The sequence below is a fragment of the Hemiscyllium ocellatum genome, chromosome 37 (genome assembly GCF_020745735.1).
Source record: "Hemiscyllium ocellatum isolate sHemOce1 chromosome 37, sHemOce1.pat.X.cur, whole genome shotgun sequence".
Lineage (NCBI taxonomy): Eukaryota > Metazoa > Chordata > Chondrichthyes > Orectolobiformes > Hemiscylliidae > Hemiscyllium > Hemiscyllium ocellatum.
The window spans coordinates 25392359-25398358 of NC_083437.1; positions in this window are offsets into that span (position 1 = coordinate 25392359).

Consider the following 6000-nt stretch of genomic DNA (forward strand, 5'->3'; position numbering starts at 1 on the left):
CTCTTCTGAACCCTCTCCAGCTTGATAATATCCTTCCTATAGCAGGAGAATCAGAACTGGACACCACTCCAGAAGAGGCCTCACCAACATCCTGTACAAACTGGGCATGATGTCCCAAGTCCTACCTTCAAAGATGTGGGCAATAAAGCCAAGTCTGCTAAATGCCTTCTTAACCACCCTATCAATTCTGATGCAAACTTTAAAGAATTATGCACCTGAACCCCTAGGACCCCCTGTTCTACAATGCTACCAAAGGCTCTACTTTTAATTGTATGTCTTGTTTGTTTTTACCAAAATGCAATAATTCGCATCTATCCAAATTCAACTCTACTTGCTGCTATTCAGTCCATTGACTTAAGTGATCAATATCTTTCTGTAATCTCACTTGGAGGCTTCAAAATTGAGGCTGACATTTTTATTAAATAAGGATGTTGATTGACATGGAGCAAAGGCAGGTAGATGAAGCTAAGATAATGATTAGTTGCAATTTAATCAGATGGTTAAGCAGATATGAGGGGGCTGAACAGTTGTCTCATGTGCCTATTTTGGCTGCTGCATAATTTTTTATTCACTGTGGGATATGGGTTTCGCAGGCTCGCCATTTATTGCCTGTCCCTAGCTGCCCTTGAGAAGATGGCGGAGAGCTCTCTTCTTGAACTGCTCAGTACATTGGCTTATAATGCCCTCGAGGAGGAAGTTCCAGGGTTTTGATCCAGTGGGGGACAATGAAAGAATGAAATATTTCCAAGTCAGGATGGTGAGTAGCTCGGAGGGGAAACTGCAGGTGATGGTGTATCTGCTCCTTGTCCTTCTAGTTGTAAGTGGTTGTGGGTTTGGATGGTGTGGTCTAAGGACCTTTGGTGAATTGCTGCAGTGCATCTTGAAGATAATTTACACTCCTGCTCCTGAGCATCAGTGGTGCAGGAAGTGAATGTGGTGCCAATCAAGCAGGTTGCTTTGTCCTAGAATGTGCCCAGCTTCTTGAATCCTGTTGAAGCTGCAGCTATCCAGGCAAGTGGGGAATATTCCATCATACCTTTGACTTGTGCCTTGTAGATGGTGGATAGACTTTGGGAAGTCAAGAGGTGAGTTAATTGGTTTAATCTTCCTAGCCTCTGACCTGCTCTTGTAGCCACTGTTTGTGTGTTCAGTTTCTCATCAATGGTAAGCCCCAGGCAGTGATGGTAACACCATTCAATGTCAAGAGTTGGTGGTTAGATTGTCTCTTATTGGTGATGGTCATTACCTGGCATTTATGTGGTGCAAATATAAGATGGCACTTGTCTGCCCAAGCCAGGACATTGTCCAGATTGTATTGCATTTAAACATGGATTGTTTTAATATGCAAGAAGTTGCAAATGGTGCTGAACATTGTGCAATCATCTGTGAATATCCCCACTTCTGTTCTTATGGTGAAGGGAAAGTCATTGGTAAAACAGCTGAAGATGGTTGGGCCTAGGACACTACATTGAGGAACTGCTACTGAGATGTCCTGGAGCTGAGATGACTTACCTCCAACAACCACAACCATCTTCCGAAGTGTCAGGTATGGTTACAACTAGTGGAGAATTTGCCTCCGGATACCCAGTTTTGCTAGGGCTCCTTGATGCCACTCTCAGTTAAATGTGGCCTTGATGTCAAGGGCTGTCACTCACCTCACATCTGAAATTCAGCTCCGTTGTCCATGAGTACGCATGGTCTCCAATGGATGTTTAATAGATGTTGACACACATCTCAACATAATAAATAATTCTCACCAGACAGCCACCAACAGGCAGAGACCACCTCAGCTCAAGATTAGGATTCTTGTGTATATACCTTTTACTACTGTGCTACAACACTGATTTGACAGATACTTCTAGAACAAGTATATACTATGGCATAAAGCAGCTTCTAAGTGCTTTTCATGGTTGATGTTATTGGTTTGTGGACTGGGAACACTGCTAAGCAATGAAGTTTGCACTGAGGAATGGTAGAGAGAGATTAATACTGGAATGTGTCAACTAGGTGACAAATTTTTAGATTTTGTTTGGACAGCAACTAATCATCAATTCCTAAACAATGTTTTCAAGACTAGTGGGTTACTTAGACAAATAGTCTGAACTTTTCCAAATTTCCCAGATAACTGAAGTCCTTCATCCCTGTATTCCACCTTTCCAATATTTCTAATTCCTTTTGTGATAGTGTAAACTTCAGAAATTTAATAACTGTTCATAGATTAAAAGAAGCAGCAATAATAACTCTGTCTGGAATAAACTTACGGGACAAAGGCAAACTGTTACAGAGAAACTCAAAGCAATTAGCTATCTTTGGGAGAAGGAGGAGTCAAAGCTATATAAACGAAACAGTTTTAACAACTGCTTGACAAATGACTGTCTTATATTACAAAGACAAATGATTGCCCTATAGAATAATTTAAGGAGTTAATTACGGGAAAACTGTGTCTTCAAACAGACAAGCCAATGCCAAATGTAACAAGGAATAAAGAATCTACTTCTGATAAGAAGGCAAGCTGCAGACCTGATGGTTCCAGTGGAGTAGTTAATATTTTGGATGGAAGAATCTAAAGGATTACCAATAATGTCACACCACAAACTTGAGGGTGGAAAATTATATAAGAAATCAATTCCTCCTGAGCAGAACTCCAGAGAACAACACTGCACAAGGACTGAATCATGGACATCCAGAGAAAGACTTTGTTGGTTGCAACTGTAGCTAAATTCCACCATTAATCATGTAATAGCCAATTGGGTTGTGAGGCTTAACCTGCGTACATGAGGGGTCTTATATGGTTGCTACATGCAATAAAGTTTAAATAATTGTTTCAGTATTTGATTGTCTGTGAGACTTCTTAATAATTGGTTGAATAAAGGAACTAAGGGCATTCTAGCTAAGTTTGCAGATGATACAAAGATAGGTAGAGAGATAGGTAGAGGCAAACTTGCAGGTTGAGTCAGTCGTTCGGAAGGCAAATGCAATGATGGCATTTATCATTGGAGGACTTGAATATAAAAGCAGGGATGTACTTCAGAGGCTCTATTAGGCTCTGGTCTGACCACATTTGGGGTATTGTGCCCAGGAAGGATGTACTGTCCCTGGAGCAAGTTCAGAGGAGCTTCATGAGAATGGTCCCAGGAATGAAAAGCTTAACATATGAGGAAGGTTTAAGGATCTGGGTTTATATTAAATGAAATGTAGAAAGATGAGGAGGGATCTAATTGAAACATACAGAATACTGAATGGGCTGGACAGAGTAGATATTGGGAAAATGCTTCCATTGGCAAGAGAGACTAGGATATGAGGGCATGGCCTTAGAGTAAGGGCCTTTTAGAATAGAGATAAAGAGAAATGTTTTCAGCCTGAGAGTGGCGAATCTATGGAATTCATTGCCACAGAAGACTTTGGAGGACAGATCATTGAGAATGTTTAAGACTGAGATAGATAGGTTCTTGAGTATCAAGGGAATTAAGAGTTATGGGGAGAAAGCAGAAGAATGGGGTTGAGAAATTTGTCATTTGCTTTCCTAACTGCTGACTCAACCTGCAAGTTTGCCTTGAGAGAATCCTGGACTAGAACTTCCAAATCTGTTTGCACTTCAGACTTCTGAATTTTCTCCCCATTTAGAAAATGATCCATGCCTCCATTTTTCTACCAAAATGCATGACATCATTAGTTGTACTCCATCTGCCACTTCTTTGCCTACTCTCCTAACCTGTCCAAACCTTCTGCAGCTTTGCTACCTGCCCAATACCACATGTCCCTCTACCTATCTTTGTATCATATACAAACCGAGCTAGAATGCCCTCAGTTCCTTCATCTAGATTGTTAATGTATAAAGTGAAAGGTTGTGGTCCCAACACTGAGCCTTGCAGAACACCACTTGTCACTGGCTACAATCCTGAGAAAGACCCTTTTATCCCCAATATGCTTTCTGTCAGACAGTCAAGCTTCTATCCATGCTAGCACCATGTCTCTGACACCATAGGCCCTTATCTTACTCAGTAGCCTCCTGTGCAGCACCTTGTCAAAGGCCTTCTTGAAGTCTAGGTAGGTAACATTCATTGGCACTCCTTGGTCTAACCTACTTGTCACTTCTTCAAAAAAATTTTAGCAGATTTGTCAGGCATGATCTCCCCTTGATGAAACCATAGAACATAGAACATAGAAAAATACAACGCAGTACAGGCCCTTCGGCCCTCGATGTTGCGCCGATCCAAGGCCACCTAACCTACACTAGCCCACTATCCTCCATATGCCTATCCAATGCCTGTTTAAATGCCCATAAAGAGGGAGAGTCAACCACTGTTACTGGTAGGGCATTCCATGAACTCACGACTTGCTGAGTAAAGAATCTACCCCTAACATCTGTCCTATACCTACCACCCCTTAATTTAAAGCTATGCCCCCTCGTAATATCTGACTCCATACGTGGAAAAAGGTTCTCATGGTCAACCCTATCTAAACCCCTAATCATCTTGTACACCTCTATCAAGTCACCCCTAAACCTTCTTTTCTCCAATGAAAACAGCCCCAAGTGCCTTAGCCTTTCCTCATATGATCTTCCTACCATACCAGGCAACATCCTTTGTACCCGTTCCAGTGCCTCCACATCCTTCCTATAGTATGGCGACCAAAACTGCACACAATACTCGAGATGCGGCCGCACCAGACTCTTATACAACTGCAACATGACCTCAGGACTCCGGAACTCAATTCCTCTACCAGTAAAAGCCAGTATGCCATATGCCTTCTTCACAGCACTATTTACCTGGGTGGCAACTTTCAGAGATCTGTGTACATGCACACCAAGATCCCTCTGCTCATCCACACTACCAAGTATCAGACCATTAGCCCAGTACTCCATCTTCTTGTTACTCTGACCAAAGTGAATCACTTCACACTTAGCTACATTGAACTCCATTTGCCACCTTTCTGCCCAGCTCTGCAGCTTATCTATATGCTGCTGTAACCTGCCACATCCTTTTTTGACTTTGCCCTATTTAACCGTAAACTTGCTAGTATTCAGAAATCTCAACCTTCACAATGGATTCCAGGATCTTACCCTCGACTAAGGTTAAGCTAATCAGTCTGTAATTTTCTATCTTTTGCCTTATTCCTTTTTTAAACAAGGGTGTCATGTTAGTGTTTTTCCAGTCCCCTGAGACCCTCCCTAATCATAGTGATTCCTGAAAGACCACTAATGCCTCTACCATCTCTTCAACTATCTGCTCCAAGTGACTCATCCACCTTCAGGCCATTCAGTTTTTCTAGCAGCTTCTCCTTGGTGATGGCCACCATACTCAGCTCTGCCTCCTCACTCTCTTGAAGTTTCAGGATATTACTCATGTCTTTCATCGTGAGGTGTGACGCGAAGTTCCTCAGCCATTTCCTTGTTCTCCATTACTATCTCTCCAGTGTCATTTTCCAACAGTCCCATGTACACTTTTTCCTCTGTTTTGCCCTTTATGTATCTGAAGAAACTCTTACAGTCTTCCTTTATATCACTGGCTAGCTTTCCCTCACATTTAATCTTCTCCCTCCTTATTTCTTTTCTTGTTGCCCTCTTTTGGTCTTTGTAAGCTTTCTAATCCTCTGGTTTCCAACTGCCCTTTGCCACATTATATGCTTTCTGTTTTGCTTTTATGCTATCTCTGACTTCCCTAGTCAGCCATGGTTGCCTCATACTCCCTGTATTTTGCTTCTTTTTGCTCAGGATGAATCTCTGCTGTGTCTCCTGAATTACTCCCAAAAACTCCTGCCAGTGCTGTTCCATTGTCTTTCCTGCTAGGTTCCTATCCCAGTTGAGAGTGTGTTGCTGGAAAAGCCCAGCAGGTCAGGCAGCATCCGAGGAGCAGGAAAATCTACATTTCCTAATGAAGGGCTCTAGCCTGAATCATTGATTTTCCTGCTGTTCAGATGCTGCCTGACCTGCTGTGCTTTTCCAGCAACACACTCTCAACTGTGATCTCCAGCATCTGCAGAACTCACTGTCTCCAGGTT